Source organism: Notolepis coatsorum, assembly GCF_963971535.1.
Source record: "Notolepis coatsorum genome assembly, chromosome: 2".
Classification (NCBI taxonomy): domain Eukaryota; kingdom Metazoa; phylum Chordata; class Actinopteri; order Aulopiformes; family Paralepididae; genus Notolepis; species Notolepis coatsorum.
This window is the reverse complement of record NC_140166.1, coordinates 203,147,035-203,160,264: the sequence shown is the minus strand read 5'-3', so window position 1 is coordinate 203,160,264 and position 13,230 is coordinate 203,147,035. Positions and strand designations below refer to the sequence as shown.

Below are 13,230 nucleotides of genomic sequence, written 5' to 3'. Positions count from 1 at the left end.
ATGGTATTACAACCAGAGTATTAAACAACTGCCTTATTTCTGCCTCCAGAATCACCTTTTCATTACTAGAGAAAAACATTCTTCCCAAATTGGGCTATTGCAGTTAAAAGATCACATACAAAATAAATATATATTGCAATGTTAATTATTTCCAATACCGTACAGGCCTACTATCCACACCGTGAGTTACAACAACAGGTTGTTCAGAGGCAGGCTAGGCCTGTATCGTCTTCCTGGAGGGAGATGAAAGCCTCACAGTAGTAAGAGTAAGAGGCCAATCCCAGTATGCTGCTGGTGGGAAAGTCATATCCCTAGTATCGGGGAGATGAACACATACAGTAGCTGGTTAATGAGGTAGGTCTGTAAGCCCCTTAATGAGGTTGGTCTGTAAACTCCTTAATGAGGTTAGACTGTAAGCCCCTTAATGAGGTAGGTCTGTAAGCGCCTTAATGAGGTAGGTCTGTAAGTCCCTTAATGAGGTAGGTTTGTAAGCCCCTTAATGAGGTCGGTATGTAAGCGCCTTAATGAGGTAGGTACTAGGTATGTAAGGGCCTTAACACTTTCAGAGCCCTTGCTTAACCTTGATTTACCGGTTGAAAGATCATTCCAATTCCTGATCGCCATTCCAAATATCGATCACACTTATTGATTGAGTATTGGCTATTGTGAATATATATTCCAGGCTGATTCCCGTCCCGCGGTGACTTCCATGTTGAGCAGACAGCTTGCCAGTTCAAGGAGCCAGCTGGCTCCGCCTCTACATATCGACTGATCTAAGCGACTGACCTGCAGTTACACAGGGATAGACGATAGGGGGCGCTTTTTTCCATTCTGAGCTGCTGGAGGAGCTGCTGTACCAACGGGAGACTCGGTTGATGAAATATGAAATCAGATTGCTAATAAACAAATAAAACGATATTTGTCGTCGTGGGCACTCAGTGGGGGGCCTAATAAAACGAGATATGTCATCCGTGGCACTGAAAGTGTTAATGAGGTTGGTCTGTAAGCCCCTTAATGAGGTAGGTCTGTAAGCCCCTTAACTCATTGGACGCCAGACGCGATGATAGTCGGGTTAACTCGCCATCGCTCGAGCGTCAATCACGAGTATAGTCGGGTTTGAATCGTTATTCCTTTTATTAGCGATATCCATTCATTTTCATCCATCCAGCCTGATGTTATCGTTGGGAATGGGTCTGAGCTCGCAAAATGGCAAATACCGCCCCCTACGCCTTGCGGCTGGTATTGCACTCCACTGGGCATGGTATAGTTTTTTTTCTGGGACGATCCAAGCCGTGCGGGCATGGTTTAAATAATCAGGCGAGGTAACCTGATTTCAACGATAGATCTGCGAGATCCCATTGATTAAAGCGGTGGCCATCTAGAGCTATATCGGGCATATAGCTCCAGCGCTGAATGAGTTAATGAGGTAGGTCTGTAAGGGCCTTAATGAGGTCGGTCTGTAAGGGCCTTAATGAGGTCAGTCTGTAAGGGCCTTAATGAGGTAGGACTGTAAGGGCCTTAATGAGGTCGGTCTGTAAGGACCTTAATGAGGTCAGTCTGTAAGGGCCTTAATGAGGTCGGTCTGTAAGGGCCTTAATGAGGTCGGTCTGTAAGGGCCTTAATGAGGTCAGTCTGTAAGGGCCTTAATGAGGTAGGTCTGTAAGGGCCTTAATGAGGTCGGTCTGTAAGGACCTTAATGAGGTCAGTCTGTAAGGGCCTTAATGAGGTAGGTCTGTAAGGGCCTTAATGAGGTCGGTCTGTAAGGACCTTAATGAGGTCGGTCTGTAAGGGCCTTAATGAGGTCAGTCTGTAAGGGCCTTAATGAGGTAGGTCTGTACAAGGGCCTTAATGACCCGGGGGAGGCACAAACAGACCCACCAGAGACTTCTAAGCGAGGTGGTCCAGCTTGATGGGTTTTAACGGCAATTCTCCCTCATCCACCGCCGGCTCTATAGTATGAGCTCGCTTGTTTTCAAACAAGTAATGAGGAAACAAACTAAGCCACACCCGACCAGCTAGCGTTTATTGTAGCATTAGGGGACGTTAAGGAGGAGGGAGTGTCAGCTAGAGCTCGGCTAATTGTGCTGCTTTGAAAGAGTCGAGGGATTAAAGCAACAGTGTGTGTTGTGTGTTTGTGCCAATTACAAGCTGATAGAAACTGTGGCAGAAAAAGACAATTCCGTTTGACACCCTAGAAACTAAAGGGAATGTTGATTGATATGGAACTAAAAGTAGCTTTGTCATTAGCCCAAATATCTCGGGTCCTGCCTACCTCTTGTACTCCCACACGCGTGCACACACACGTGCACAGTAGTGAGTACGTACACTAACATGTTGTTTATACTGACATCATCACAGCCCCTCACAGGGCTTTGGGGAGCATAAAAGGGTAGTGGGGTGCTGAAGGCAAAACTAGGCCAGATGACAGCACACACACACACGCGCGCATGCACACACACACATGGCCAGGGCGTCTCTCTCTCAGTTTAATGAGCGTGGACAGGCTCCGGATCCTCACCGCTCGCTCCACAGCAGGACGGGAGGGAGACAGAATCACCATCTGGCCCTGGACCACCCAGAGGACATGGACACCATGCCCACATGTAGGGCTGAGTGTTGTGATGTGGCCAAAATATCACATCACTATGTGTACCTTAGATTTGAAGATATAATGCTATTTCACTGAAAATCTTTGTTTTAAACTTAAAAATACATAATATGTACTGTTGTATTAGGGCTGAGCCCAAACGTTCGGACCTTCATTCGTTACGTTGGCATTCAAATCTTAATTAACCCATTCTCCGCCATTGACGGATTAAGACGTCATTCCTCGCCATGCTTAATCTGCCAATGACGGATTACGCCGTCATTGAGATCAATATTTCAAATTTTCATGGTCATGGTATTCACATTTCACCCACGGAGTCATGACTGGTGCTGTAGATCTCCACTCAACTCTCCAGCGCTTCAATACCGCCACCTGGTGGCCGATCGGCGAGTTGCCAAACCGGAAGTGGGGCCGGAAGTGCTTGGTGTCACCCCTATTCCGTCCGCCACTCGCTATCGCTCGCGAGACTCCATCTGGACACACTGGATAATCGATCCGTTGCCATAACTCGATAAACAACATTATTTGGATGTATATAGTATTATACAACCTGGAAATGGAGCGCATAGATCAACATCCCATAATAGCGATCTTTTTGCTCCAGTATCATCCCCCATCGCTACGAGGAAGCTGCAGTGAGTTTCAGCGTTTTTGATTATTATTATCCATACAAACTGCTATGATCAATATATCACCCATACTACATGATTCATTTAACGTCGGTCATTGCATTATAAACGACCCCCCCCCCCCCCCCCCCCCGGTCAACCGCGCATGATGAGTCATAACGTCTGGGACCTTGTACAGTTGAAATTTTTTATCTGGCGTCAATTGGTATCAAGTTAAAGTTAGTTTAGGTTCGTGTTAACGTTAGATAATGTACAAAATAAATGTATTTCCGGTGCTTTTAGACATCGCTCTTTTATTTTGAAATCCCCCGACCGGAAGTATTAGGGCCCTTTCTCACTCACGTTTGGAGATCGAATCACTGCTCCCGAGAACGGGGGGGAGTGTTCTCACTCACCCCTTTTGCGATGCGAAACGGCGCTGATTCGTTTCACCCCCCGCTGAACGGGATCAGTTGGAATAGGTGGTCTCGGATTCTGCCCCGGGAGAACGGGGGGCGTGGTTTTGCGAGCTTGTACCTAAACACGGGCGTGGGCAGATAACACCACAGCAACAACTGGAGAATACCCACAAAAACGATATTTATGGGCAATTTGAGAGTTCAGACCTCAACCAAAAACAAGTGGATGAAAAACATGAAGCCACGTTACAAACGCACAGCACTTCCCTGGCTCGCATTAGGCCTGGCAATTTTTGTTTGCCATGCTATTTTCTATACATTAGTTTCTTGTTTGAATGCATTTATTTCTATTAGACCAGTGGTGCCCAACCAGTCGGCCGTGGTCGACCAGTAGATCAATGACATGTAATATAATTGCCATGAACGATGGGATAATGTTAGCTGCTGGACAGGCTAAGCTAACTAGCTCCGTGTCCCAAATAGCTGCAGCTACCTGTTGTCAAGTTATTGTTATAAGGACCCCAGTCCAAGCTACAACAGTCTGCATTCCCTTAACAATTGTTTGTATTGAGCCGTATTGTATTGTACCCATTATGCAATATGTTAAATAAAGTTTACATCCATTCATTCTGCTAGCATTAACGATTGGTTGAGCACTGCCACTGGCTAACATGAGCTAGCGTTAGCTATCAGCCCCTGTTAGCTCAAAGCTCCTCTTTCAACTTAACAAGCATTAAACAAAATGGCCCAGTCATCTAGTCACCTTTGTTTAATACACACAGCGTTGTCTCTAATGTTATCTAACTACTGATAGCTCCAAGCTAACTAGCGTGAGGTAACGTTAGCTTCTAGCCACAATGCTATACGGTTATAATGGCATATTCCATTGACGTTAGCATGCAGCTAACAATGTAGCTACCGATCTTTTTTTAGACTAAACTATCCGCTCTTGGTGGTCACTTGTGTTGATGTTAGTTTTGTTTCATCAACAAATGACAGGCAGAACACACAGTGAATGTATCCGTTTTGTTTATTGCACTTTTATTAGACTTTGCTGAAAAAGAAGTGCTGCAATGGGTAAACAGGCAAAGATGGTGGCGCCCGGCGCCGCCTTGTTAACTTTCTTTGCAGGAAACGTGACAGGAACGTGACATCATCGCCTACGGCAAGCGTAAACGCTCAAAAGGCAAACCGTAAACAGAACCCGGAACGAAACAAGACTGCAGTGTGTACGCAAACTAGAGGGGGGAGAGGGGGGGGGGGGGGGGGGGAGTTCGAATCAGATCTCGGAACGGGCCAGAACGGAACGGAATAGAAACGAATAGGGTGAGTGAGAAAGGGCCCTTAGTGTCTGTTGCTAGCAGCTTAACTTTTGTCGGACGATTCTGTGCTTTTTCAAGCTAACGTAACGTCATTCGTTTCCAATGGAGAGGAGAGAAAGACCTCGGCTCACATGCAGCTCAAACTACCTGTTGGAATAAATTAATTGATTGATGTTTAACTTGTCCCTGTGTGTGTCCAGTCATTTCGACTAGCAAACGTTGTATTTAACGTTACCTCAGGATACCATTGTATTTAGTTGGTTAGCTATGTAGCTAATGTGGATAGCATTTTGAATAGCACCAATGCTAGCTGGCTGGCTACAGCTTTATTTACTAAATTATGGAGGCTTTTTAATCGTCAAGGTAAGAGAGGATTTGTCATGATCAACTGAAGGCGTATGCTATGGAACAATATGTGCTTGGGTTTTCAGAAAAAGGCCAGCTATGTGACGCTAATTATTTAGCATCAACGCTGGCTGGCTACAACAATGGAGGATGGTATTCCTCGCTGCGGGACCAATATTATTCTATGACAGCCCCGCCCCCATTCACTACCAACCAATCACTGCTACGCAATATCAACGCAACGGTTGTTTAGATTCGATTTTGGGGAGATGTACGCAACATCCTCGCAACACAGTCTACAAGACCCTCTGCAACAACCGCGTTGAAATCGCGCTGATGTTGTGTTGCAGTTGCTTTGAAGTTGCTGTAGCATGTAGAGGCCTTAAGAAGGGTACAATGCCTGGCGAAAAATGGGTTAATGGGTTCGAACCTCTGTTTGTTTTTTTTATATATAATTTTAATTAAAGACACTTTTTTTAAATTTATTTTACATAAAAAATATATCAGAATGTGATATATATATAAGAATATCACAGTACTATGTTGTGTTTACAATAATTCGAAAGTCACGCGCGAACACAGACACAACAATACAGTCTAGTCGAGATGAGGAGGGGTCACCGTCATACATTATCAGAAAATTAATCAATCATGCAAAAAAGACAGATTTGAGTGACTCACACTCACCCGTCTTATTTCATAATACAACGTTTCCGAATGGACGTTTGGATGAAACCAAGTGTATGCAGTGATGCTGAACTTTCCCAGCGAAACACAAGTTACTTAACGTTACACAGGTATGTTATGCAGCACTAGGGATGCACCGATATGAAAATTGGCCGCCGATACCGATACCGATTGTTCAACTAACACTATCGGCCGATACCGATACCGATATTTGTATATAAGTATTTGTAAAAAAAAAAAAAAAAAAAAAAAATTATTTTATTTTTATTTTTTTATTTTTTTTAATGAAACTACTGTATATTTGTATGTGTATGTTTGTATTTGTAGGCCTCTTTACTTACTTAAAAAAAGGAAACATCAAGAAATATGTTTATGGTATCACTATCTCTCTCCCAGTATCGTCTTGCGGCCTGCAGAGGGATACTATTTTCTCAACCAGAGCTTTCAACCAATGAAATGGAACCATTCTTGCGGCCTGCAGCGGGATACTATTCTCTCAACCAGAGCTTTCAACCAATGCAATGGAACCATTTTGATTGACAGTCGATTCGGCCAATTACGCCACACCGCTAGCACCCACCTCCCGCTTGCCGACCAATCGGCAAGCGCTTATAAATGTTTCTACTTCCGGGCATGCCGCCATTGTTCTGTTTGCGAGAGCAGAACACACTTAACGTAGCTGCCCGCCGACCGGCGCTCCACGCATGACCAAATGAGACATAATGATTTTACTGCAACAAATGTTATAATAAAACAAAGCCTTTCTATACATTTGTCTGGTTGAAAACTTTATTAACAGATTGCAGAATGTGTAGTTGGGTACGGAATGAGCAACGGAATGGAACCGAGCTATGAACGGACTAACGGAGTAATGCCTTGTTTACTGCTATGTTCGGGTAAATAATATGCTTGTTATTGAACGTGTAACACTTCATTTTAACAGCAGATACTTTCTTAAATGCCATCTTCCCGAGAGAGGGTGTTGACGGGGAGTTGTGTTATTAATAGCATTGAACAGCTAACCGAAAGCTAGCGTTAACTATTGTTAAAGGTTTAGCCATAACGTTACCTTGGCTAAAGTTGGGGGTATTCATAATGCAGCAATAATGACTGCAGACCTGCAAGCAAAGTACAGCAAGTTGACAAAGGAGTATTCCAACGCAAATCACATTTTCACCAGTAACGTTAGTCTTGCATCTAATAGCTAATAACGTAGCTACGTTAGCTGCCCGGCCCGCCGACCGGCGCTCCACGCATGACCAAATGAGACATAATGATTTTACTGCAACAAATGTTATAATAAAACAAAGCCTTTCTATACATTTGTCTGGTTGAAAACTTTATTAACAGATTGCAGAATGTGTAGTTGGGTACGGAATGAGCAACGGAATGGAACCGAGCTAATGAACGGACTCGGAGTAATGCCTTGCTGCTATGGGTAATAATAATATGCTGATGTTATTGTCCGTGTAACACTAACTATATAACGCTAATGCCACAAAACGAATGCCTTGTTAATCATAAGTAGTTACTTTGATGCAGTAGATTGTGTGTGTGTGTGGGGGACGGCGGGCGTTGTGCAGGTAGGTCTCGAGTGAACTTTTTTTTTTTTGCCTTTTGACGCTACACAAATTGATGGGTATTTATCGGCGACTGCTATCGGCACATTTGAGCTTATCGGCCGATAGGCCGATAGCAGTCAACAAGGCACTTATCGGCCGATACCGATACCCGACCGTTTACATTTAGCTTGCTAACGTTAAGATAGCGGGAGACGAAAGATATTGTTTCAACAAATGGATTCACAAAATGGATTACCATCCAAACGTTATTGAAGCCTCCCGTGACCAGTAAGTAGGTACTACTACTCTTAATAACCGCAGCAATATGTGCATATGTTCTACGTTATATGCGTAAATGTGCGCTATGTGCCTAAAGTCAAGACTCGACAGTACTGAACCGGAACAATTATTTAGGAGCCCATTTTTATCATTATTAAAAACGATGGTTCGAATCCCAAAAACAGGCTTCAGGGACAGCTCTTTGTATACTGTATATCGTACTTTGTACTTTGTTTGTATACTGTATAGCAAAAATCCATAGTATACTGTACTTTGATATTTGGTATACCTCCCCAGTGCCAACAACATGGACAGGATTCACCGCTAAACCAAACCAACTGTCTCCATGTTGACGCTATGCACACATTCACCACTCTAATCCATTACCTTTACACACTCGGAGAGTTAGGAACAGTCCTATATGATGACATCTTAAGGCCCAGCCACTTAACAATTAGGCTTCTGTTCAAACAGACAAGACAAGTGCTTCTGGCTAGCTTCCAAGAAACTGGGGATTATCTCTACTGACACAGAGCAGGTAAGCAATATGGAAGCCATTGTTTGATATACAGACTAGGCCAGGCTAGCAGTATGTAAGACAGGTATCCATTCTAAATTTGGTGTAATATATTTGAACTAGTGTGCAATTAATTTGCCTTGCCAGGCACTTCAGCAGTCTCAAAGACACCCGTTTGTCCTAGTAATTTCAAGGATGGATTCACAATGTACGCCTATTTAAAAAGGAGCACTTTTAACCGATTTTCAACCATAATCCTTGTAATTGCTCTATTGTGAGGTGGACATGTGATAATCGGACATGTAACCGAGACGTTCCTCTGGGTGACGTCACGAGAGGAGAGCGGACCTCTAGTGAACAGCAGACAATATTTCCTCAACTATTTTCAACCATAGTAGTTGAAACTCGAGGACGACCTCTAGAGGAAAGAGTTCGCTAGAGGCCCGCTCTCCTCAGTGCCGATGTGGCTGAGCTCTCGAGACACAGAACACGTTGGTTACACGTTTGATGATTACCACATTGATTACCACAAAAGAACGATGGGATTAAGGATGGAAAATCTGCAAAGTGCCCTTTTAAGTAGGGGCTGACAGTGGCTCAGGAGGTTGAGTGGTCGTCTGGTAATCGGAAGGCTCCTGGTTAGAATCCGGCTCCCCCAGGCAGCGCGTCAAAGTGTCCCTGAGCAAACCCCTAACTGCTCCTGATGAGCAGGTTGGTACCTTGCTCGTTTGCCTCCATCGCCGGGCGTGCGAGGCATACGTTGTTAAGTGCTTTGGATAAAAGCGCTATATATAAATAGAGTCCATTTACCATTTAAGTACCGTTTGGCACAATGGACTACAGATCCCACTGTTTCTACTGCTTGTGCAGCTGGGCGCTCCAGTTCCAATGCATCACAGGCCGCCCAATGAATCACTTGGACATCTCCACTGGCCTATTGATGGGAGGATTTCCCTGACACACCAAACCTCCATAATTAACCCCACACGGGAGTAGTCCTTTTCAGTCCTTAGTTAAAACTATTCTCAACATCTAAATGACAGTCATCTAACTTAGATGTAGCCTAGATGTGATGATCGTATAAAAACAACAGACATGGTCTTTACAATCTCAGCTATTGTGTACAATATTATTCTGCCTAGTGAAGATATTGCGAGAGGGAATGGAAGGGAGATCAGAGGGTTTCTTTCCCTAAACCTTCTGAATGTAAAGGAAATGTGTGACAGCACAAGAAGAGGTCTTCTCTCAGCCAGGTGTAGTCGATCATCTAAAACAACCCATAAACACATCTTTTTAGCTAAGTCTCTCCTCGCCCCCTCCCTCTCTGTCTCTCCGAAAACTGAAGACTCATCAAATAGTATTAGTGATCATTGTTAACTACTTCCTGTCTAAACATACTGCCCTCTCTAGCGTAACTAAAAGATTCGCCGGAATCTTCACTGCACAGATGACTAGATTCATCAGCTACAATGCGACTTTCACTTGGGCATTTCCTGGTTGTTAAACGGGGGTTAGTGGCCAAAATTCCCATTCGCGAAAATTAAACACTTAAACCTACAAAAGCAACTGTTCTGACGGCACAATATTGATGTAATAATTAAGAGATTCACTGGGGAGAAAAACTTTTCAACGAGAAGAGTGCTTTTATAATGTACTACATGGAGAGGAAAAATCGGCGTCTCTAAGGGACGGTTCGACTTTGTTTACACAGAGGAGAAATGATGGGATAACAACAGAGTGGCTGGGGGCCACTGGTGGCACAGAGTTGACTGAGTCGGACACTGGTTCAATGATACCTTCTCGTAGAAGGAAGTCATAAAAGGTTTGGAAAATGTAAAAAGAATTTTAAAAATTTGAAATAGATTGCAGCTTTTAACTCATTGACTGCCACACTGTTTTTCCATCTTTACTCCCTGGCGCCAGCGTTATTGACAATTTTCACGATGTTTGCGGACCCATTGTATATTCTATATTATAGCTATGGAGACAATAGTATGGCTCATTTGACAGGCACTATTTATACTCCAACAGGGACAAAACAGTTTATCTCTACATAGCTTCGTTTGTGCGCTATACCACGCAAAAAAACGCCCCGTTTCACAATAATCCACGCTGGTTTTCTAGATAGTGAGATATAGTGTTTTGTGCGCATTAGGGCTGAGACCAAACGTTCGAACATTCGGACCTTCGTTCGTTACTTTGGCATTCAAATTCTAAATAAACATTCGAATTTTTAATAATAAAAAAAAAATATATATATATATATTTTTTTTTTATGTCTATTCATTCTGTTTAAACCAATGGGTTTTTTCTTCACAGTTGCAGATAAAGATTAGGCTACACTAATATTATAGTATTAAAACTGATGAGTTATATTCATTAACCTCTTAAGCCCGGAGCCCTATTTTATGAAAATCCGCCTAAAATACATACCCAAGTAAATGGAATATTGCTCCACTTCTACAAGGTCCATTTGTATGTTCTTGGTATCTAGGGACATCTATGGACCTCAGTGAATGTATTCCCAGTGTCAGAAATAGTATGTCTATTACTAGGCTTGCTTAAATTGTAATGAAACAAAGGAGAATATGAATTATGATTTTTCTTTGCATCTTTGACAGTGAATAACACCATGCTAAAAATGACCAGACATGAAAAACTGCCACTGATCTCGTTCAGTACCTTCTTGAGATCACGTGTACAAAAAGCTTAGGAAATTAATAAAGGGAAGATTATTAAACAGAAGGTTTTGTAGATACAGTACTGAATTCTCCCATCCGGAACAATGCAATTTGAAATATTATTATATAATATAGAATAGCAGGCTTATAAATTACCTTATTATAGCCAATTCGCACATTTATGGATTGTGCCAAATCTTATCTTTCAAATGCCCGAGTTCAATTTGGATTTAGTATCACCAGGCGTGCATAAGAACAGATAATGAAATCTACTGTATTTACAGTAGGTTTCTTATTCTGGCCAGAGTGACGCCATTTTTATTCAAATCTGATTGTTGCTCAATGCTAAGAATAGGGGAGACAAACTAACTGTGCTCCAATATATGCCAATAATGTTAAGTTTTGTGGTATATTATCTCGAGTAATAAGAGATATTAACACTTTGAATGCCGACGACGTGTATTCTCGTCTTATCAGACCCCCCGTTGAGTGCCGACGACGTGTATTGTCGTTTGATTTTTTTATTAGCGATCTGAATTCATAATTCATCAACCGAGTCTCCCGTTGGTACAGCAGACTATCTAGGAGCTCAGATGGGAAAAAACCGCCCCCTATCGTCTATCCCTGTGTAACTGCAGGTCAGTCGATTATACTGGGAGATCCCTGTGGGGGTGGCCAACTGGCACCATTATGCTGGCGAGCCGTCTGATGATGAGGGATCTGATCGTGAGTTGGAAAGCAGCCTGGAATATATATTTACAGCAGCCAATAATCAATCAATAAACGCGATCGATATTTGGAATGGCGATCAGGAATTGGACTAATCTTTTTGGAGAACATCTGATCTAAGGTAAGGAGTCTATGTTACCAGTTTTAGGATAATCAGACCTGTATTCACTGAGATATCAGCATGTGCCGTGTGTGTGTATGTGCGTGCGTGTGTGTGTGATCTTGAGGAAATGGATAATAGATTTTTCAGCCCGCCTCTATAGCGTGCATAAGTACACATATACTATCGATAATCTAGCGTTTATTTGAAAACGATTCATAAATAGGCAGACAAATGACAACGTGTCTAGTGTATTCGAGAATATTCCAATAAATGCCGTTTATGGGGGAATCTTTCAATTTTCCGAAAATCTTTGAGAGAACAATAGCTTTTCGAAATGCTATAAAAAGGATATGAACCGATTAAAAAACAATCCGTTTCGACAATGTTGACTGCAAACAAGTCATTGATAAGCGACGGGCAGATTAGACACATAGCCATAATTTAAAACATAGATTATGCGTTTTTAACGCTAACATTGAAGTGGATGATGGCATTCAACGGGGTAAAAAGGTAAACAAGGCCGGCACTGATAGTGTTAAAATAATTCATACAGAATCCATTTCCTTTTTTTGACATAGAGGCCTCTGGGTAGGGTGTTTCTGAAAAATTCCAACGCTCATTGAAAGCTCTCGATGTCCGTAAAAAAAAAAAAAACTACAATTACCGACCAACAATTTTTCAAAATGGCCACCATTCACAATAAAAACGAAAACTAAAATCTACCTAATAACACTTTAACCTATTGGTAAACTAACGTATTGATGATAATATACATTATAACTGCTGTTGTGACATGGTTATGATGTTTATACTTGAATACGTTTTATATAAAGGGAAGCTGGTCCTGGTTCTTTTTATATATCACTTTACGGGATTTCAGCACCCAGTGTCGGATTTTGAGAGCGCGGTCTAACTTGACATTTACTTGAATACGTTTGAAAAAAAAAAAAAAAAAAAAAAAAAATTTGTCAGACAGTCTGGAGAACTTGATTTATGACGTAATGTAATTTGCGGTCCGCCCCCGGACGGCACGGGCGGAAGAGGTTAACTCATTCACTGCCAGCTATTATCCTTATCCTGTTCTAGCTAGGCCACGCTTTAAAAGATAGGAGTGCATCACCTTGTTTGTAGAGCTATATCTATATTCTAGCTATGGATACAATACTATGGTCATTTGACAGTAACCATCTTCTGTCCAAGATGCAAAAAAGAATAAATTTGTTCATGAATACATTTGCGCGTTATCCCGTGGTGAATATAAGTATATTTTTGGAGTGATCCGGGCTAATTCCTGGAGAGCTGAGCTATAGGGCCCTACGTGAATTCTACTAAAAGCATTGGCGTTTCATCCCTGGACACGCTACTATTTC

At 42.4% G+C, this 13,230-nt stretch overlaps 1 protein-coding gene across 1 annotated transcript in view; it reads right to left on the bottom strand.

Moving 5' to 3' along the window:
• The window catches only part of ankrd13c (ankyrin repeat domain 13C), a 95,450-nt gene that overhangs the window by 30,469 nt on the left and 51,751 nt on the right, over positions 1-13,230 (bottom strand). The gene's annotated exons all lie outside the window — the stretch shown is intronic.